Raw genomic sequence first — 23,857 nt, forward strand, 5'->3', positions numbered from 1 at the left:
TAAGAAAGATGCACTTACACATAATACAATCTGATTCTACATTTGTTTAAGTGCTTTTTTAATGTAGCAATTAAAGGCAATAAGAGATCAGAGATTACTTCGGGAGATCACTGTAGCCTGGAATGATTATAATTATTATTTTTTAAAAGATTTTATTTATTTATTTGACAGAGAGAGAGATAGTGAGAGAGGGAACACAAGCAGGGGGAGTGGGAGAGAGAGAAGCAGGCTTCCCGTGGAGCAGGGAGCCCGATGCGGGGCTCGATCCCAGGACCCTGGCTGGGATCACGACCTGAGCTGAAGGCAGACGCTTAACAACTGAGCCACTCAGGCGCCCCTGGAATGATTATTAATTCCTGATTTTATCCTATCTTCTTATTTTATCCCATCTTCTTTTTTAGAAGATGGGATAAAATCAAAAAGTGTAGGATAGGTAATAAGGATAAGAGAATTTTCTAGGTTGATAGAAAAGTGAGGAAAGATGTGGATTATAAATACTGTCTATGCAGGTATCAACATAGAGATAGCTGTGAAATTAGGGTTTGGTGTGGGCAACTGAAAAGTTGGATTGGAATGATACAGGTTTTGGAGGGTGTCTTAGCTCAGGCTGCTGTTAACAAAATGTCATAGCCAGGGTGGCATAAACAACATTTATTTCTCATAGTTGCCAACAATGGAAAGTCCAATGGTAGCTGGCGTGTTTGGTATCTGGTGAGAGACTGCTTCCTGGCTTGCGGATGGCTGCCTTCTCATTGTGTCCTCACATGGCAGACAGCAGAGAGAGAAGCAAGCTCTCTTGTATCTTATAAGGGCACTAATCCCATGATGAGGGCTCCACCCTCATGATCCAATTACTTCCCAAGAACCCATCTCCAAACGCTATTGCTCTGGAGACTTAGGTTTCAACCTAAATTCTGGGGGGATACAAACATGCAGTCCATAACAGAGTTCAAGAATTCAAGAATACAGAGAATAGAGTCTGTGTTCTACTTTGAAATTCAGCGTGCATGTTTTTGGGAAAACAAAGTAGTAGATGGAAGTAGTGTGATAACAGCAGTGCTATAGCAGGATTAATGTGCTGTTGGATGCAAGACAAATCAGCACAGGGATTGAGTAGACCTTGAACTAAGGAACTCTGTGAGGAAGGTACTGGAATAATTCAGGAATGGGCTAATGAACACCCAAATCAGAGTGATGGCAATGGGAATAAAAATTAGGGGAGAGAGGGAGAATCAGGATTACCTTTTATGGCTCGATTCAGTCACTTGCGTTTGGCCACAGGTGAGAACCCTCATGGTGAATTTCTCCTGAATATTTTCTGAAGCGCGAACACCACTTTGTAATGTGGGAGTAAAATACGGTGGCTGCTGGCCCCAGATTGTTCGGTTTGTTGCAGCTGTAAATCACTGTACAAATATCTTGCAACAGGAAACTTGGGTGTCAGAGACAAAATATGTAAAAGTGAGACAGAGAAGACTTGGTACTCTCAAAAAATAAATGTGAACAATTTAATAGTAATAGAATTTGGCACGAATATATTAATTGGAAGTCAAGCAATTCACCTGCGTGGACCATCTACTATGCACATGTCTAATTATGCTGCCACAGATTAACTCACTTTGAAAAACCGACCACAACATTTTGCACATCTCAGAGACATATTTCTCTTCAATTTTATGGATTTTATATGTGAAATTATTTTAAATGTTAGTGGCAAATTACTTTAATTAGAATACTATTCTCCCATAAGTTTCCACTGGCAAAAATATTGGGGGTGTTACAACCATTCCATTTTACCTGATATGAATATCATAGGACAGCAGAAGGTGGCAAACTTTTCCAGGGGAAATATCTCGCTAGCCTGGAAATTCAGCAAATGCTAAAATGCATTGGTGTCAAAGTGGGTGCTACATATTTTTTACTATAATATATAATTAATGCCTTAACTACCATTGGAAGCAGGCAAATATTTCACCCCTTTGACTAGATTAGAACCTAAAGCAATTTAATTTCTGAATTGTTTATGCTGAAAATTAAGGGATGACATTTGTCCTATGGGATACAGTAATAGGAAAGAGGGTAGTGATGTGCACTAAGTCTGTGGACCCATGGATGTCCTCAGCATTATATAATTTCTATGTCCATGCATGGTTTCCCTTCATGAATAGCTCTAGGGGCCTACCATAGCTGGCTCAGGGGGCTGGTGAGGAATAAAAAGAGAGGAGGACCTTCTTCATGATGTATCCTACAGAAGAGCTGAAAGGCGAAGAGGTAAAGGGCTAGTCCTTGTGTCTCAGCGTGAGTTCCCTCTCAGCTCCAGCATTCTTGAGAGTTACAGTATAGCTGGCTCACATCCTCTTCTCCTGCTCACCTCCTTGCTTCATCATCCCCACACTCTTCGGGGTTGGAGGATGAGGCCTAGGATTTTTTTTTTCACTTTCAGGCTCTCTCTGAGCTCTTAAGAAGACAGCTGAGAGGAGGGAATCAAGCCAACTTAAAGCTGGGTTGGGAAGGACACCAAACCTGGCTTTGGTGTCTTCTCATCTCTCATTCATTGCCTTTCTATCATTACCTGGTTTGTCTTCTTTCCAGTTTTTACAGACTGAATTGTGTACCCATCAAATTCATATGTCGAAGTCCTAACTCTCAGTACCTCAAAATGTTTGACTATATTTAGAGATAGGACCTTTTAAGAGGTGATTAAGCTAAAATGTGGCCATTAGAGTGGGCCTTAACAGAACTTAACTGGTGTCCATATAAGAAGAGAAAATTTGGACACATGAGAAGAAACACCAGGGGCTTATGTGCACAGGAGGACAACCATGTGAAGAGGCAGCAAAAGGTGATCATCTGCAAGCCAAGAAGAGGGGCCTCAAAGGAAACCAATCTGGTTGGCACCTTGATTTTAGACTTCCAGCCTCCAGAGCTGTGAGAAAATAAATTTCTATTGTTTAAGAGACCTAGTGTGTGCTATTTTGTTATGGCAGCCCAGGCAAAGTAATCTACCTTTGTTCTCCTAAACCTCAAGGTCCTCCTATGACTGCCTCATCTCAGCCACCATTATCCTCCCACCTACTCACAGGACTGAATATGAATTATGACTCTAAATCTAGTTCTTACCACAGTACCAAATCTTTCTCAGTGCATAGATCTGTTAACATTCGGTGAAGGATGTCTCATCTTCTCAAGATCAACATAACATTAATTTATATCCATTTGAAACCTATGGACAGATTGGTGGGGGTAGCAGAGATGAAATATGCAGTAATTATATGTAAGATCAGCATATTAAAGTTCTCTAAGTATAACACCCTGAGCTTACGTAGCTCAGTGTCACTAGTTGCCCTCATGGCAGGTGTATATACTGTCCCTCCACTTCCTAATGCTTGAAGGTTACAGGCTATGGAATACTCTTTGGAAAACTTGTACCAGATCCAATCCACAGTCAAAGTCTAGCAACTACTTGGAAAAGCAAAATCGCCTATTCCCGCAATTGAAAGATGGATCGTTGCAGACACCATCTGTGAGTCCTTATACAACTACTCCAAGAAATATGTGTGGGTGTGTTGAGTATATTTTTTAAAAAAGATTTAAGTTTTTATTGAGAGAGAGGGAGAACGGGGAGGAGCAGAGGGAGAGGGACAACCAGATTTGGAGCTGAGTATGGAGCCCGATGTGGGGCTTAATCCCAGGACCCTGAGATCCTGACCTGAGCCACAACCAAGAGTCGGACGCTTAACGGACTGAGCCGCCCAGGCGTCCCATGGTGAGTATACTAATAGGAAAGTTTGGTTTAGATGGATTGGGTAATTTTAAATTGAATCTTTTTTGTTTTGTTATATAATTCTATAATAAATATAAGTAACTTGGAAAAAGCTACCTCTCATTAGTTTCCACGTTATTATTTCAAAGCAGTGGAGTGTAATGGTGTTCACTTTAGGTCTTAGGCTGCTGGAAATTTGACAATGTCATCTTCACTTCTATCTAAATTTTTTGAGATATGTACTTACTAATTCCATGTATGATGTTAGTGAAAAATTCATCTTATGCTACCAGTATTCACATCACATTAGGAAGTTGGTGCTCTTTTTATGTTTTATTGCTGTATATTTATAATCTCCATAAGTAACCACTTGCTATGTTGCTCCTTTAAAACATTTTAATCAGGTCTTTATTCAAAATAAGCTATCCCAAATGATTTGACTTTTATAGAATAAACACATGTAAGTTTTTAGGCAGCAGGCTTCTTGTCTTCTGTGGTGGGTTTCTTTTCTGCAGGCTTCTTGTCAGCTGCTGGGTTTTTGGTAACTGCAGCCTATTTTTCCACCAAAGGTTTCTTCTGCTTCTTCACACCAAGAGCCTTCTTTCCTTTCTTCCCTACCACAGGCTTCTTGCCTGGAACCCCCTTCTCATCTGATTTGGCTTCTAAGACTGCTCTGCCTTATCCATCTGGAGTTTGTGATGCTTGGCCTGGCAAAGAATGGTGTTCTGGTGCATGGTCTTTTCATATGGGTTTAGCTTTAACATGATTCTCAGGTTCTTCAGTGAATTCTTCTTCAGGACCCTGCAATGAGTCTTCTTTCATGATGTTTGGAGGGCTCTTTGGATCTCTGGACTTTTCAAGATTCTGCTACAGTCTGTATTAAACATTTTGTGCATGGGAAAGTTGTAGTCACTCTTGAGGGAGGCAGCCTTACGCCAAGTGCCATACAGATCATCTAACTTGCGGAAAGCACTTTCAGTCCAAATGCAGAAACGTCCCACATGCCCACCAGGAGCAAGTTTCAAAATGTTCAGTTTGCTTACATTAAGTCAGGTAATTCCAGGGATGTTTCTGAAGGCCTTGATAATACTGTTGTCTTCATTGTAGATGATGCAGGGTCCCCTGCGCTGGATACGATGACGGTTTCTTATTTAGCCCTTGCCAGCTCTCATTTGCTGAGAGGTATAGACCTTTTTGATATCATTCCAGGCTTTAAGTTTCTTAAGAAGCAAAACAGCCTCCTTGGTCTTCTTGTAGCCTTCAACTTTATCTTCAGCCACCAAAGGAAGTTCAGGAACTTCCTCAATACGATGACCTTTTGACATGACCAGTGCTGGTAAGGCTGAGGCAGCCAGGGCAGAGCAGATGGCATATTGCTTTTGTGTTGTGTTCACTCTGCGATGCCAACGGCGCCGGGTTTTGGTTGGTGCAAACTCGCGGCCCCCACGACATGTATTTCCAAAAGCACCCTGGCCAGAATGGTGAGTCCCACTGTCTCGAACTCCAGGAATTCGAGCCACGGATCTGCCAGTACCCCAAGACTCAGCACGGGTTTGATGACCTGCTAATTCACTGACAGCATATGGCTGTCTGTTGTTTTTGCGCAAGTTGGTGTGAACAAAGTTCACAATATCAGGTTGAATGGGAGCCTTGAACACAGCAGGCAAAGTAATATTTTTGTCAGATGATTCCCCCTTTTCGGAGTACACAGATATCAATGGACGAGCACATGCCATCGAGGGGAGAAGAGAGCATCATGCTCCTCAAAACATTTTTAACAAAGTTATACATATACTGATTTCAAAGAGACAAATAGTTCTTATAAAATTTGTTGTAGAAACCATCAGTCTACTTGCCCATACTCTCACTTTTGGAGGATTATTTTGGGACGTATTTCTGTGTCTCTAAATAACATGCTTTATTGCCACTTCTTGGTTTGTTGATTTTAGGCATGGCCTATTGACTTTCAACTGCAGAATTTTCAGATTGAGCTGAATTTCACCACTCCCACTCTCCACTGCACAAGTGCCACTTCCGAGCCCACATCCTCTTGATAGAGCTCAAAACAGTTGACAGTGAGCTATGTAGTGAATCTTGATAATTTTGCTTTCCTTGCATGGTTTTATATTTTCCCTAAAGGTCATACAATTATCCTTTCAAGATGTTGAAATACATCAAGTATTCTGTCAGTTTTGTCTTGTGAAGAAATCTCTTCCTGAAGAACTTTCTACCCTACTCCAGTCTGGATTGTTTTCCTTCTTTGCTGAGGCACAGCTGTTATTATAGAAACTTCCTTCACCATCACCTGGGAATTCTTTTGGTCTCCAGTGAGTGTGCAATTTTTCATTAATATATCTTCCTCTTTCTTGGCTTACATCTTCATTTTAGTGAAGTTCATCCTCCTGTAGATTCCTGAGAAAGAGGAGGAGGGGAAGGTAAACTTCAAACATCCTGCATGTCCAAAATGGTCTTTACCTTCACTTTTAATTTTTAGTCTGACTGGATATACTGTACAGATCTTCCTCAACTTAATGATGGTTATGACTTGATAAATCCATTGGAAGTTGAAAATACTGTAATTGAAAAGCATTTAAGGCGTGCCTGGGTGGCTCAGTCGGTTAAGCATCTGCCTTCAGCTCAGGTCATGATCTCAGGATCCTGGGATTGAGCCCTGAGTCCAGCTCCCTGCTCAGAGGGGAGTCTGCTTCTCCCTCTCGTGCTCTCTCTCTCTCTCTCACTGTCTTTCAAATAAATAAATAATCTAAAAAAAAAAAAAAAGAAAGAGCATTTAATACACCCAACCTACTGAACATCATAGCTTACCCTAGCCTGCCTTAAACATGCTCATAACATGTTAGCCCACAGTTGTACAAAATCATCTAACACAAATCCTATTTTATGATAAAGTGTTGAATACCTCATGTAATTTATTGAACAGTGTACTGGAAATGAAAAGCAGAATGGTTGTGTGGGTACAGAATGGTTGTAAGCATATGGTTGTTTAGCTTCCTGATGGGGTGGCTGACTAGGAACTTTGGCTCACCGCTGCTATTCAGCATCATGAGAGAGCATCGGAGCACTTCCTGCTAGCCTGGGAAAAGATCAACATTCAAAATTTGAAGTACAGTTTCTATTTAATGTGTATTGCTTCCATACCACCTTGAGGTTGAGAAGTCATTCAGTCAGGGACCATAAATATACCTCCATCCTTCAGTATTTTAAAGTTATTGCTATATATCTCTAAGGTTACTATGATAATATTGTTTGAATGTGACCTGCTTTTTACTGTGCTCTTGGTCACCAGGTTCCTGAAATTTCATAATATGTTTTAGTATAGTATATTTTAATTCATTGTTCTGAGTTTTTTCTTAAAGATTTTATTTATTTATTGTATTTGAGAGAGAGAGAGCAGGGGGAGGGGCAGAGGGAGAGGGAAAGAATCTCAAGCAGACTTCATGCTGAGCACAGAACCCAGTGTGGGGCTCGATATCATGATCCTGAATTCATGACATGAGCCAAAACCAAGAGTTGGACACTTAACCAACCGAGCCACCCAGGCTCCCCTGTTCTGAGGTTTTTCAATCTGAAAGAGCATGTCCTTCAATTCTGGGGACATTTTCTTGAAAAATCTTTAATGATTTTCTCTCTTCATTTTCTATGTTCCTTTTTCTGTAATTTCTATTATTCAGATATTAAACTTACTGAACTAGTGATTTTTATCACTTCTTTCCAAATCTTTCTTCTCTTAATCTGTTTGTTCTTCTTTTTGAGAGATTTACTCAATTTTATCTTTCAAGCATCTGCCTTCAGCTCAGGTCATGATCTCAGAGTCCTGGGATTGAGCTCCACTTCGGGCTCCCTGCTTAGCGGGGAGTCTGCTTCTCCCTCTGCCTCTGCCTCTGCCTCTGCCTCTCTCCTCTGCTAGTGCTCTCTCTCGCTCTTGCTATCTCTCTCTCAAATAAATAAATAAAATCTTTAAAAAAAAAAAAAGAGTCAGTCACTTAACCGACTGAACCACCCTGGTGCCCGGGTTTTTTTGTTTTTTTGTTTTTAATTGAAATGTAATTAACATACACTGTTATATTAGTTTCTTATGTACAATATAATGATTCAACATTTTTATACATTATTCAGTGCTCATCGATATAAGTGTACTCTTAATCCTCTTTACCTATTTCACCCATCCCCTCACCCACCTCCTCTCTGACAACCAGCTCTTTATTCTCCATACTTAAGAGTCTGGTTTGTTTTTTTTGGCTTTTTTCCCCCTGTTCGTTCATTTGTTTTGCTTCTTAAATTCCACATATGAATGAAATCATATTGTATTTGTCTTTCTCTGACTGACTTATTTTACTTAGCATTGTACCCTCTAGGTCCATCCATGTTGTTGCAACCGGCAAGATCTCATTTTTTTTTTTTTTGTGGCTGAGTAATATTCCATTGTGTATAAATACCACACCTTCATTGTCCATTCATTCATGGACGAATACTTGGGTTGTTCCCATATCTTGGCTATTGTAAATAATGCTGCATTAAATATAACAGTGCATATCTCTTTTCAAATTAGTGTTTTCATTTTTGGGGGGAGTAAATACACAGTGGTAGAATTACTGAATCATATGGTAATTCTATTTTCAATTATTTTGAGGAACCTCCATACTGTTTTCCACAGTGACTGCTCCAATTTGCATTCCCACCAACAGTGCATGAGGATTCTTTTTTCTCCACATCCTTGCCAACACTTATTGTTTGTCTTTTTGATTCTAGCCACGCTGACAGGTATAAGGTGATACCTTATTGTGGTTTTGACATGCATTTCCCTGGTGATTAGTGATGTTAACACCTTTCTATGTGTTGGCTGTCTGTATGTCTTCTTTGGAAAAATGTCTGTTTTTGTCCTCTGCCCATTTTTAATTGGATTATTTGTGCTTTTTGGTCTGAGGATGGAGTTAGGGCTTGTGTACCATAACTTTTACTGTAGGGCGATATGGCTGGGTTTTTTTGGATCAACCTCTGATTTTCATATCTTCCGGGTTTTTCCTCTTAACTAGTCAGATTCTATGAAGAAGACTCTTCAGACCTTCTATATAGAGGTAGAAGGTCTAGCAACTGCTGTTCTGTTGAACAAATAAGATTTATTGTTGGCACTCTCCCCTACTGCTTTTGGATTCCACTTACCAGGTAGTTTGGTGTCATTATCACTAGCCCATCTCTTCCAAAATTTTGCTGCTATTACTTCCATCTTCTGTTCTTATGCCTTGAAATCTCTATTTTATTATTTAAGTGGAGTGTGGGGAGAAAGCAAAGGTAGATTTGTGTGTTAGTTCTCTAACCTAATACCTAGGAGTGTCAACATTTATTTATCTATTGTCCTCTTGTTATAGTGTGCATATTTCTGTATGATATCTGAATTTTTTTAAAAGCAAGAAAAAAGGATAAAACAAATGACTACCTTGATTAGAGTTCTACATGTGTCTAAACTCTTCATTATATAATATATTCTTTTTGCTTACTGCTATGTTATGAAAATGCGAAGTGTTATTAATTTAATTCTTGGAAACTCATTTCCAAGTTCTTGAAGTACACCCCAATATCTCCTTTTATGCATCCCCAATGGCAACTTACCCTACTTCATTATTCATCTTAGAGCTGACTTTCCTAAAATACGTGTCTATGTGCTCAGTGGCTTCTCATTATTTTTAGTCAGGCAAATTGCTTTCCTCCTGGAAGAAATCCAGGGAGTAGAGCCTCAAAGTGTACTCTAGATATGGCTGTGCCAAAAATGTTTCACTTTGAGATATTAGCTGTTCTGAAACAGTAGGAACTTGGTTATATTAGAAAATGACAAGAGTTTAATTGATTTTTAAAAAGCGCTTTTAAAGTGTGTTTTCACTAACAACCTGAGAGGTCTGATCATTCTCTTTGCATTCCATGTATGGAAGTGATATGTGAAGGTTTTAGATGAATGACACATGTCATCTGTGCAGTGAGGTGTATATTGTGCTGAGCCGTCTCAGGGTTGATCAGGTGTTAGGAAACTTCTTAGAAATGTCTATATTCAAGGGAAAAAATATTTCTGGGGAGTTAGTCTTAAGTCATGCTGATCCTCTGGTGGTTTGGTTTGATCTGAGATAATGTATAAAAAAGATATTTTTAAGCAGAAAGCACCACATAATCATTATTTTCTTATATTTCTTATTTTCCGTGCTGAACTTTGAAACATGTTCTCTCTTTTATCCACATCACTTCAAAAAGCTTTATTTGGAAAAGGGAACGAGAAACTATTTTATTTAGTTTTAGAGTTCAATCAATTCTCTAAAAGTCCATTTTTAAGATACTGTGGTGGTCCAGACTCCTGTTGGCATTTACATAAATGTGGACATGGATGAGTTAGAAAAGGCAGGAAACAAGTGTCTGGGCTTTCAGACCTCCCCTCATCTGAAATGTGAATTTTTGGATGAAATAAGTTTAGCAGGCAAATTTTTATACACAAGCATAAAATAATGAATCAAGAGGAATTGTAAGCATTTAGGATTTTGTTAACTTCATCTGGGCGGCAGCCACTTGGATAAACAATCACCACCAGTGGGTGTCCTGAAGGGATGAAATGATTTCAACATCCTGTAAATCAAAAAAGCACCCCTACCCCATATTCTGATTAAATGTTGGCAGTGCAAAAACAGTATTTCACCTTCACAGAATCTAGTATCTGTGATTCAATGAAACGTGTTTCAAAGCAAAAGTCCTTCATCATAAAATACTTGTTTATAATTCATGAGATGGTAAAATGGTACTGGAAACAATAAATGGGCAAGCAAATACCCTGGCAAAAAATTACAGATGAATGAAGAAGATGCAAAAATAATCTTTCTTAGGCTTATGACTCTGTATGAATGATTTGCTCTTCAACAAATTTGCTGTGTTATGATAGACTAAAGAGGCTTTCTGGGGTGTCAGTTTATTGAGGTGTAATTTGCATAAGTTAAAATTCATTAAAGTGTACACTTCAGTGATTTTTAACATATATGTACAGTTGGGTAGCCACAATCATTATATAGAGTATTTCCATAGTCTCAAAGACTTCTTTCATGACCCCTTTCAATCAATCTTCTCCTTTAACCTCTGGCCATCACCTGTCTGGTTTCTATATCTACAGTCTAGCCTTTTTAAGAATTTCTTAAGAATAGGACTATAAGTATGAAGTCTTTTGTTTCTGGCTTCTTTCATGTTACATAATGCTTTTGAGATCCGTCTGTGCTCTTGCATGTATCAGTAGTTTCTTTTTATTGCTGAGTAGTATTGTATGGATACACCACTTCATTTATCCACTCACAAGTTTTGATAGACAGTTGAGTTCTTGCCAGTTTTTGGTGCTTACAAATCAACCTGCTATGAAGTAGTCTTTGTGTGGACATGTTTTCATTTCTCCCGGGTAAATTTCTAGAAGTGGAATTGCTGGGTCATATGGTAAGTGTATACTTATTGCAACAATACTTACTGTAACAACAACGACAACAAAAAAAACTAAAACAAACTGTTTTCCAAAATGGTTAAAAGTGTCTATTTTGCTTTCCCACTGGCAGTATATGAAAATTCCAGTTGCTTCTTAGCCTCACCAAAACTTGATATTTGTTAGTCTTTTGATATAACCATTCTAATGAAGGTCTGGTGGTATTTAAGTTTTAATTTTAATCTTCCAGTTATTAATAACATAGGGTATCCTTCTTGTGCTTACACGTCATCTAAATCTTCTCTTTAAGTGAAGTGTCGGTTCAAATATTTTACCCGTTATTTCTTGACAATTTTTAAATCTTCTTATTGTTGGCTTTAAGAACTCTTTATATGTTCTAGTTATAAATATTTTATAAGATACATATTTATATTTTCTCCTGGTTTATAGCTTGTCTTTTCATTTTTTTACCAGTGTCTTCTGAATAACAAAATATTTTAATTTTGATAAAGTTTACTTTGTCAAGTGTTTTCTTATGGAGTTTTTGCTATTTTGCCCTAATTAAGAAATCTTTGTCTAACCCAATGTCACTACCATGCTTTTTTTCCTAGAATTTTTTTTTAAAGTTTCCTTATTTAAGTAATCGTTACACCCAATGTGGGGCTCAGACTCACAACCCCAAGATCAAGGGTCATGTGCTTTTCCGACTGAGCCAGCCAGGCACCCCTTTCCTAGAATTTTTATAGTTTTAGATTTTACATTTAGGTCATGACCATTTTGAGATAATTTTTTGCATATAGTATGAGGTTCATATTTTTTTGGTCATGTGAATATCCCAATTTAGTGGGGGAAAGGATAATCTTTTAAATGAATAAATAGTTCATAAGTGTTTGGAGGATCAGAATGATGAATTCCAGTGGCAGGCACATTCACCCATGAAAGAACAAATGAAGCGTGAAGCAATGTGTCAGAGCACCGAGCTAGAGTCATACCCATATATGTAAGTCTGGATGTATATCTCTTCTGATGATTTAAGTTATATTTTCTTTAATGTGTCCATCTGCTTGCTCCTTGATTAGAATATGGTTTGAAGATATAACTTAACTGCCTATACTTCAATTTCCCCATGAGTAATGGGGATCAAAATATTATCTGCCTCATAGAGTTCTTAAAGGGACTAAACGTGTAATGCACAGAATATTAGATATTATTAGACAAATGTTAGACATTATTATGAGCCCCTGTTCCTTCACAGCGACTGTCCTAAGCAGCTAACTATTTTAGACAGGAACAAGTCTGCATAGGATCATTCACTGTTGTGTTCTTGCCTCATCTGTTGTCCCTGAGCAAAAAGAATGATAGAACAAATATCTAGTTACTTTCCTGTGATTAACAATTCTGGAAACGGTTCCTTCAACTCAACAGTTTACAAAGACATCAGAAATGATTAATTGATTAACTCACATCATAAAATTAATTATATACAGATTACTAGCAGATCACTTAAGCATAAACACAATTAAAAATAATAACCAGGTAAATTTATGCACCCCCCCCAATATTTATTAACTATTTTTTTCAGGGGTTTTGAAAAAACATTCTGTCACCACTGCTCCAGATATCGTCCTTCTAATTTTCATCCATGTGTTTTCTCGCTGTCCTTGTTCACTGTTGTCCATTGTTCCACTTGCTGGGCCCAAACCTGCTGATCTAATCTGCTTCACATCAGCCTTGTCACTCCCTTCATTTAAGACTGATAAACTGATTACAAGGACTTCTAAGACCCTGTCTGTATTTCTAGGAGTCTAACAATTCTCTTTCACTCGTTCTTACAGATAGTTAGGCAATTTCCCCCCATTTTTGCAAACATGTTGCTGTAGCCAACTACGATGAGATGTCTCCTTTAATATTGCTGTAATGTGAGGGGCTTTACGGAACCTCCTAGGCAGGACCAGCTGCATAATTTGTGGGGCTCAGCATAAAGCAAAAATGTTCAAAAGCTATTAAAACTTTCAAGATCGTGACAGCGAGAATTGAACCAAGAGGAGCCTTCCAAACATGGGCCCTGTGTGGCTGTACTAGTTGCATAGCATGAAGTCAACCCTGCTACTGGGTTTTGGTGGGAGGGAAAGAATACCCACATGGGTGCTCCTTGAAGGCGTCTCACGTCTTGCTTAGAAAACACTTTACTCAACTCGGTCATTACTTTTTCTGCTTTATTATTTCATGTCCACCTTCTGCCACCTTCCCAACTTCAGTGGTAGCACAGTGGTTAAGATATCCACTAGCTGAAATGATTCTTGTAGTTTTGCCATTTTATACACATTTATGTTTCCTGATTACAAAAGCAGATAAGATAAGCCTTGTCCTGCTGCTGACAAATATTTACTGAACATCAATCTGGGCATAGTTTTGTGCTTAGCAGTATAGAAAGAAAGCTGCAGGGGCGACAGTCCTGATAGGGCCATGGTTACTTGTGTGCACCAAGTTCAATCTGCTGCCTGACCTGAACTGCTTATTCTCTCTGTACCATTCCTCAATTTTTTTGTCATAAAAATGGAGATAGTAAGATAGGGTTTTTATTGTTACAGTGAGAATGAAATATATTTAGGACCTTGGGAATAGTGCTTGATACATAATAAATGCTGAAAAATATGTTATTTCCCCTGGTTCTATATCTAGATCAGGAGAAACACATAGTATTCCTACTCTTTGATTTCATGCCCAGCATTTGGATCAGTATAGGATTGTTGTGCTAGTATAAGCTGAATTTTTGCTTATCAAACATAAAGCAATATGTATATCAACCCTGACTATATTTCAGGATTAGAATCTATAAAATTGTGTATCTATGATTTATAATCTCTTGGCAGGAGGCCAGGGTGTAAGTGTGTGTGCATGCATGTATTGGAGATGGTAGAAAGAAACTGAACATGTGATCGTCCTTCCTCCCTTCCATTATGTATGTATGTATGTATCTATCTATCTTGGTGGCACTGTGGTAGGCCTTAGGAATTAGTTAGCTTCACAATATACTGAAGGAGAGAAACAAGAAAATAGGAAATATTAAAACTGGTGGTATATGGTAACACAAAAGAAGATATGGGATCGAACCTGGGCTGGAGGGGTGTCTGGGAAGTCCTTTTAGAGGAGGTGATTTCTCAGCTAAGACTTAAAGGATGAATAGGAATTAACCAGGAGAAAAGGTGTTCCAGATAGGAGAAATGGCAAGCACAATGTGGATTAATGCTTTTTTTAAAGTTCCACAGGCAGTTTTAGTATAGAACCACAGTTGAAAAATTCTGATTAGAATTGCTTATTAATTCAGGAAATTTGGATAAGGAAGCAGAGAGACCAGAAGTATGTTTATCTCTTTAGCTCTATTGTCTGACTTATGCCTGCATCCCAGTTCCTCAGTCTATCCTGGTAACTTGCTTTTGTCTTTGGCCTTACATGGGGAATGACCCACCCATGTGGCTTTTATGTTTTGTGGTTATATCAACTGTCAGATGAACCCACCAGTATCCTAGGACTATATTGAGACCTTGAGTTAGTCTTCCTAAGCCTGATTAGTGATTTTTTTCTTTGAAACCTACATGTTGGCATTTATCCTTCTCAAGGTTGGTTCCTTGCCTGATTTTTCGCAGTCTGATCTTATAAGAGAATAATCTGAGATTTGTTCTAGGTCACATTAGTTTATAAATTATACCCCAGTGTTCTGATTCCAAGATCATATTTCTTTCTACTGTTTCAATAAAATTTAAAGGCACCATTCATAACTTATTTTGTCTTTCAAAATACTCTCTTAATTCTTATCCCACTTATTGTCCATTAACAGAAGAAATCTGTGAGGAAGAAGAGGGTTTTGGTTACTGTGGTTCCCAGTCTACTAAGATGTCCCTTGAAATTTCTCTACTCCCTGCACTGCATGACACTGCTCATGGGAAGAGATAGAATTATATCCTCTCTCTTTGAATCTGGTCTGCTCTTGTGACTGTTTTGACCAATAGAATGTTCTGGAACTTCTGAGTCCAGACCGTAAAAGGACTAAGAGCTTTTATTCCTTTCCTCTTGGAAACTCACTCTTGTGATATGCCTTCTGTAAACCTAATTGTCATGCTCTAAGCAGCATGAGACCTGAGGTGCTTTGGTCTACAGCCCAAGATAAACTCTCGAGTGGACAGCAGTACTAAGTGGCAGTCTGAGAGTGAGCCATCTTGGATGTTCCAGTGCATTTGAGTCCCTCAACAGCTGCAACTCAGCCAATATCCTATAGAATAGAAGAACCACGCATCTGATTCCAGTAAACCTACAGAAACAGAGAGATACTAGCATGGCTACTGTTAAAGCCACTAAATTTTGAGGTAGTTCATTACACAGCAATGGATAGCTGAAAATGTCCCCTCTATATAGCAAAGCTTATATCTTCTTTCAATATTTTGAATAATGAAAGCAACACGTGAAAAGTAATGAATCCCATGTGACTTATTGGGAAGACTAGCTTATTATATTAGAGTAACAATGATCTCTGTTACAATAGAGTATTTCTGAAAATTACTTTTAATGACCAGAAGTCTAGTTATCCTGAGCAGAGTCAAAATGAAAATGACAGCGGAGTTTTAAAAAGCCTCATTAATTTGGACGCATGCATGATCTAGAAGTAAAGGGACTTGGATTAACTTGCTGAATATCCTTTAGTGACTTTTTAGAAAACATACTTATTGTTTGACATTTGAGACTTGATTTTGAGCTAAATTGTATAAAGAAGTTAGCTCTTCATGGGCCAAGACAGAGAAAAGGAGCAAAGCACTGGGGATGAGGAGGGGTCAGGAGGTTTTTTTCTGCTGGGAGTCTCTGCAGTTAGCATTTAAGATCAGGGAATTTCAATAGAAGTACTCTTTCAAAAATAGCATTTTTAAAAAAAATTATGAATATATTTTCCAAACCAGAAATTAGCACATTGGTTTGACGAACATGAAACTATGGAGACAGCAGTGCAGAGCTGACAGGGAAAAAAATCATTATAAAGGCGCAGCCACAGAGATGATAGTGTAGGTGATAATAAAAAATAGTTAAATAAAATTCATATAGTGCTTATCATAGGCCAGCTACTATCCTAAGTATCAGGCATTAACTCATTTAATAGTTACAAAAACTCTATGACATAGATCCTATGTTAATTCTTGTAAGTGTGGAAATTGGGGCATAAGCCTTTTAGGTGGCAGAGCAAGCTCTGAAGTCAGTCTTATTCTAGAATCCATACTCTTTTTTTTTTTTTTTTAAGATTTTATTTGAGAGAGAGAGAGCGTGAGCACATGAGGGGGGGCGGGTGGGGTAGGGGCAGAAGGAGAGGGAGAAACAGACTTCCCAGTGAGCTGGGAGCCCAACACAAGGCTCGATCCCAGGACCCCTGGATCATGATGTGAGCCAAAGGCGGACGCTTAACCTACTGAGCCAACCAGGCGCCCCTAGAATCCATACTCTTTACTGGTGTTTTATACTGCCTGTAAGTATAGTGTACGAGATTAGGTATAAAATGGGGAAGGCTATAGTTTTTAAGGGATGAGACAGAGTGATCACTGCTGATATAAGCCAATCATACGTAAAGATGTTTGGAGCTTTATTATAGAGCAACGAAGATACCACCTGCTTATCTGACTCTCATCTCCTCTGGAGACACCTGTGACAAACTTGGAGCTGCTGTTCAGCAAATGGCCCTGATAACAGGCTCCCTGGTTACCTAGGGATGCTAAACAAGGAGAATGTTGAGATATCGCTGCCATTGCTCCTCAAGAACTGGCTGATAATAAGGCCACACTCATAACTCCATTGATTCAAGATCCCATGAGGAACATGGTTTGTTCTTTGTGAAAATCCAATGCTTTGTTCCCTCTTGTTGTATGCCCTTCATGTGTGTCAAAGATGAGGAAGAAGTGAGGCAGTAATTCAGGTGCTTGATAACAAGTCTTCGTGTACCCTGATTGTTAAGTACAAAGTTCTTGACTGTTTCTGTGCAAATGATAGCAGATTGCTAGCATGCATCAGGACCTAGAAGGGAGGACACACGGTACTGTAAATGCCACCTAGTTCAGCAAATGCTTTGATATTTTAGACAGAAATTAACTTTTTTTTTTTTTAAAGATTTTATTTATTCACCTGACAGAGAGAGAGAGAGGGAGCACAAGTAGGGGGAGTGGGAGAGGGAGAAGCAGACTCTCTGCTAAGCAGGGAGCCCGATGCGGGACTCGATCCCAGGACCCTGAGATCATGACCTGAGCCGAAGGCAGACGCTTACCCAACTGAGCCACCCAGGCGCCCCAGGCAGAAATTAACTTTTAACCAATTAATTTTCACGTATTTGGAAATGCACGTCACTTCATGACCTTGAGTACACTGTGTCACTAGCCAGTCTTAATATAGGCAGAATTAGAGGTCGCATTGAGGTAGTCTCCCAAGAATTTGAACACAAGGAAGATAACATTACAGGTTCAAAGTGAAAGAATAATATCAACACAGGAAGGATCTGAACAAGCAAATCCAAATTCACCTAAAGGAAACAGAACTGTTTCTAGACCAACCAACCCACATTAACAAGGAAAAAATGTTTTAAAATATCTAAAAGAAGGGGCACCTGGGTGGCTCAGACCGTTAAGTGACCGTCTCTTGGTATCGGCTCAGGTCATGCTCTCTGGGTTGTGAGATGTAGCGCTGCGTCAGGCTCCTGGCTCAGAGATTCTTTCTCCTGCTCTCCCACTGCCCCTCCCCCTGCTCACCTGTGCTCGCTCGCTCTCCCTCTCATAAATAAATAAATAAATAAATAAATAAATAAATAAATAAATAAATAAAATATTTTAAAAATAAAATAAAATATCTGTAGAAGAGGTTCTTTTTTTTAAATTAAAAGGGAATTAGTCATTTTGGAGGCACACACACACACACACACAAAAACAAAAAACGGAGAGTTGTTGAGGTAAAGTCGGACATAGTCATATGGACAGCACAAGAGAAAAGGATTTTCAGCTTTTGGAACAGAAATTCCAATCTGGGCCGATGACAGGCCCATCCTTGGTTTGGACATAGATGCAAATAATGGAGTGAGTAAACTTACAGTGTTTCTGATCTTCGTTGGCAACATTATCCTTAATGGAAACTCTACATGGGACTTTATTAGTCTGGGGACATTAAGTAATCGTAACTTCTCTTGTTTTGACTCTATTATAGGTAAGTGAGGACCTGGTTATGATTTGACTTTTAGTCTGCATAAGAAAGGTTGTGAATAAGGACCCAGAGGCCAAATTCAGACCAAACATTTTTTTTCTTATGTAATTAAAATAAATGTTCTTAAATATTTGCAAACATATAACAATTGGGAAAGTAGTTTGTAATTGATCTTGCTTCCTCTCCAAAAATAGAAAGTTTTTGTAAGACTGTATTCAAATTTGTAGGTGATAGCAACTAACAGAGATGAATAGCAGCTGCTCCCTTTAAAGAGGGCATTTATATTCTATTTTACCAGAATCTTCACCATTCCTGTGGTATTACACCCTGCTGTTTCACCAACTTAACTGCTGCCCTTCGGACTTTTGAGTTTTTATCTTCTGAGCTTAGAGGGAAATTCTCTGATTATATAAAATAAATTCTTGATATCTGTGATAATGCCTCATGGCTAATGAATAAAGTGATGTATATCTAGCTTTCTATGTAGCTTGGCTATGACGATAATACTGACCCGAATTTTTATGGTGCACAGAATTTTCTGTTTGCCATTGTTATATGATAAATTATCATCCTTGTGACTACTTCAATGTTAGATACCTTTGATTTAGTGAGATTCTGCCTTTAAGGATTTATTTATGCCTGGGCATAGAAAGAACAAACATCAAATCCCAGAACATGGAAAATAAGGCACTCTTGGATAAAGGCCACCCTGTCTTCTCCTGGATGATACAACTCCCACTTCTGATTTTTGGACAGGAAAAGAACACTGAACGAAGAATCACTAGAAATCTCATCTATGTAGTTCCGTTATTAAATTGGCTATGTGGCCGTGAACCAGTACCCTAATGTACCTTGGCTTCCACCTCTTCATAAGTAAAGGAAAAGAGTTGAACTAAAATATCTCTGAATTTCCATCCTGCTGTGGCATTATATAACTCAATCATACATACTCTAACCTTGAATTCATCTACACATTGTCTATATGATTTAGGTATGTTTCAAGACCTTCATGTGAAGGATTTCATGAAACACACATTGCTGTGTTACTGCCATATTAACATCTATATTTATATCCAAACACAGAAGGTTAGATTTTGGATGTATTTCAGCAACATTTGGATATCTAGTGATTTTTATAAACTGTTTTTAATCATTCAGTATCACAGAATTCAAACAAAAACAACAAAATAAGCACATCAAAACATGTTTGACTTGAACAAAAATACCAGGCAGCTGGGGACACAGGCACACTATGCAAATAAGCCTGCATATATCATGCTTTACATATTTATAACTGTGTAGCTCCAGCAATATTGGCAAGTTAATGGAGTGTCAATGGGTGAAAAGCTTGTTTCAAAGGCTTGTTTTTATTGGACAAAAGGAAAAAGAGCCAGGAAACCTACTTTTCTTTTTGCCAAATCAAGTTATCTGGGAGAGTAAGTCATCCATTTACTTTGGACATGCCACATATGTTCCTATTTATCCAAGAGCCAACCCAGTAACACTGGGATAGAGTTATCTTCATTTATGTCCAAGCTGAATCTAGCAAACAGCCGCAATGTTTTCTATATAATTACTTTAGGGCTTATGGATGAAGATGATACATTTGATCAGCAAATTGCTATAAACTAAAACAAATAAGAAAAAAAAAAACACCCTAAAATTTTACCATCTCTACAGAATATATGATAATTGGCAGGATGAGGATGACAGAAAAGCCCAGGGAAAAAGAAACATCTTCTAACACAAATGAGGTATATGGCCGTGGTGGAATAGTGGCAGCAGCAGAAGGGAGAATGAAGCAAGAACAAAAAGAGCATTTATTAAACATTAAATAAATGGCATGAAGTATTCACACTTAAAGGCACCCGCTTTCTACTATATATTCAACAGAATTGAAAAGAAGAGAATACAGACTATAGAAGCATGAGAGCATGGTTTCTCCCTTTGCAATACACTCAAAGAAGACTGAGCATACACTGTTGTGTTAGGTCTTACGTGATGTAATCATGTAAACGTCATAGAAAGATGAAGAGAAGGATGTGGAAGGGCTATCTGTATGTGATACGGGATTGATGGTAAAAATCTGTCATGATAGGGCTGGAGAAGTAGTGAGTGGGGCTTTGGTTAAGTTCATGGCTGGAGAGGCAAAATTGTGGGGCTCAGCTCGTGTTGCCAGCAGGAAATTCCCTAAGGTATACCAAGAGCAAGTTGTGGAGGAATTCAGAGGCATTGTTGTTGGGATGATGCAAAGATTAGTGACTAGGGGAAAAAAGTGAGATAATTGAAGACAGTTCCAGGGTGATCCAATACTGAATTTGCCTCACACGTCTGTAGCCTAACACTCTTTAAATGGGGTATGTCTCTGTGTGTGTCTTGGTAGAAGAGTTATCTCTTTGTATTTGTTATCTGTTGCTGCATAACAAATTACCTCTTAAAACTTAGCAGCTTAAAAGAACAAATATTTATCATCTCACAGTTTCTGTGGATCAGAAATCTGAAAGCAGCTTAGACGGGTAGTTTTGGTACAGGGTCTCTCATCAGGTTGAGTCAAGATGTCCACCACAGCTGCAGTGTTCTGAAGGCTTGACTGTAGCTGGAAGATCTGCTTCGGTCGCTTGCATGGCTGTTGGCAAGAGATCTCTGTTCCTTCTCACATGGGCCTCTACCAAGGGATGCTTGAGTGTCAACTGGGAACTGGCTTCCTTAGAGAAAGTAAGGAAGAGGGCAAGAGGAAGTCACATGCCTTACCTGACAACACTTCTGGCACTTTCTATAGCCCACAGGAAAGGGGAATTAGGTTCCTTCTGAAGAGAAGAATATCGAAGAATTTTAAAGCCACCACAATGTGATAAATATATATGCCACCATCTGAAAATGAATGGGAGTTATTGGCTAAGGCTTCTGAGAAGATATGTGTATCAGTCAAGATCGTAGCAGGAAGTAGATAATTTCAGAAAGGTTTAATAAAGGGACTATATGCAAAATGCATTCAGGGTGTGTTGCAACCCCAAGGGATAGTACATTACCGTGGGGTTATAACCGGGCTATCACTGTCCGAAGGGGCTAAGGAGTTGAGTAATTTCTGGAACCTGGAAGAAGGGAGTCCTGTGGAGAGAGCTGTCTTTGGTTGAGGGATGCAGCCAGATCGAGATTACCTTATACAAAGGTATTGGTGGAATAAATACCACAGTTATCACTCTCCTCTCCCTTCCCCTCCCATCTCTGCCTGTGCTCCCCTCTGGCCAAACTTAACTGACTAGAGGTCAAGGGAGCCTGTTAATGTAGTCCATCAGCCATCTGGGCAGAGGTCAGGGTGGAGAGTGGGAGAGTGGGTTTGGAGGGGCAGATAGAGGATGTCGTGCGTAGATGAGAATTTAATTTGAAGGATGAGTAATAAGCAGAGTTATGGCGATCTGGATGGTATATTAAGTGTTCAAACCATACATATTAAGCAAATGTATGTGGGAGTAGAGAAATGACTAAAAATCTGCCAAAACAGAAGTTATGTAGTGTGGTGAGGCTGAAATAGGCTGCTAGGAGTGTGGAGGGACCATGTTGTGGAGGGTCCTGAGAGAGGCAGGGCTTTAGACTTCCTCTAACAGGCAACACTTGGCAGTTCTTAAACAGGTGTGTCCAGACGGTAGGAGTGGGAGAGGAGGGGCAAATCTGAGAGACTATGTTTGCTTAGATATCAGAAATAAATGCAAAAATGTCAATAAAAATTTAGTTTTGAATATCCTTTCAGGTAAAATAAATACTAAGTACTAATGGTCAGATGAATAAAAATGTGAATTTGTTGGAATGAGGTATCCACATTGACAGACTCATACTTTCTACAATTTCCCAGAACTGCAGGCAAGCAAACCTACAATTATAAGCATTTTTATCTAGAACAGTTATAGTGACATATGAGCTTAGGAATGAAAACAATGTTATAGCAGAAACAATCATACCAAAAATCAACCTTCTTCTGGAGATCTGTTCTTTGAAGGATATCAGCTGAAGGTTTGCCTTGGGTACACTATTTATTCAAACATCCATTGATGGTTTGAATACTTAGTAAGAAAGCCTTATGAAATTGATGCAGTCCTTCATCCTGATTTGATTTGCAACACACAGAAATTGTAGTCTTTAGTATCTACATGGGAGATTTCAATGAAGATAAAAGTAGGTAATAAGAAACATTGGCATTTATGCCATAGTTTAGAAAAAAATAAAAATATGATAGAGCTTAAAGTGAATCCTGCTTGAATCACACCCATCCATTTAGCATGTCTGACCTGCTATGAATACAGTATTTCAGAGGGGGAAAAGTAGCAATAAATACGTAGTGATTGCTATTACAGAGTGGGGCGTGGAGAGATATATGATTGATTATGCTCACTGACACTTTAATATTACATTTTATAGTAAAGCCTGGTTTACATGGCAAGATGTAACCGTAAATTTCCTAACTGCACTTCCACACATTCAGAAGGTAGAGATAATTGATGTTCACAGAGATGACCCTGAAGTGTCTGCTGAGTTAAAAAAAAAAAAAAAAAGGATACTACATTCTGAATGTATGTATTCTGTGTTGTAGGTTCTTTCCTGATACTTTGAAAATTACCAGCACAGTTGAGAGTCCTGTAAGAGAGTAAGGAGTAAAGTATGATTCTTGCTCAAACCTTACCTAATAGATACAATTGGTTATTGCTGTTTTCAGGGCTTAACACTTAAGCAGGGCCTTTCAGAAACCAAATGCCTCAGAGGCATGAACACTTTAAAAAAAACTCTGAAAAATAGTATTCAATATAATGGTTACTAATATTCATTCAAATTTTCAAGTATATAGAAACGGCAAGTCACAGGAGAGTGTTGAAAAATACAAACGTGTTCTCAGTACCGATGGAAATACAAGCTAGCAGTTCTTACTTTAAAAAAGGAAGCATAAATGATTAAATTACCATTTGCAGTAAGTGCTACAATGATCTGTACAGATGCTAAGAAAAAACAGCAACGACCCCTGTGGCCTAATCTGGTGGGGTGGAGACTGCTAAACCCCGTTAGCATTAGCTTCACAACTAACATCTCCCTCTTCAATAGAAAATCAGCACTTAAAACAAGGATGATAGCACTCCCTATAGAACAAGTACACTAATCAGCATTTCTTTCTCCATTAACCTTCTTCTTCTTCTTCTTTTTTTTTTCAAATTAAAGTTCACCTCAAAGACCTTTGTGTGGTGATAGGAACTAATGAAAAAATAGAGAAGGTTTCTAGGGTCAGGGGAACCCCTAAGAAATAGTGACCCCTTAACCCCTGACATGGTATCTTTATCAAGAATCAGAGGTGGAAAGGAAAATGGATCAGAAGTGGTCCTATTTGATGGTTATTAAAGACAAACTCAATCCAATAGAATCTATGTCTTTACATTAATGATTGA

General features: G+C 38.6%; 1 long non-coding RNA gene and 1 pseudogene across 1 annotated transcript in view; one reads left to right on the top strand and one right to left on the bottom strand.

Annotated features, from left to right (window-relative positions):
- The first annotated feature begins 3,350 nt into the window (after positions 1-3,350).
- The window catches only part of LOC144379826 (uncharacterized), a 53,514-nt gene continuing 33,007 nt past the window's right edge, over positions 3,351-23,857 (top strand). Inside the window, exon 1 of the long non-coding RNA XR_013443244.1 lies at positions 3,351-3,766. This is a non-coding gene — a long non-coding RNA (uncharacterized LOC144379826). The remainder of the gene's footprint in view (positions 3,767-23,857) is intronic.
- Positions 4,232-5,514, bottom strand: LOC118553510 (large ribosomal subunit protein uL4 pseudogene; annotated as a pseudogene).

This window comes from Halichoerus grypus, chromosome 1 (assembly GCF_964656455.1).
Source record: "Halichoerus grypus chromosome 1, mHalGry1.hap1.1, whole genome shotgun sequence".
Lineage (NCBI taxonomy): Eukaryota > Metazoa > Chordata > Mammalia > Carnivora > Phocidae > Halichoerus > Halichoerus grypus.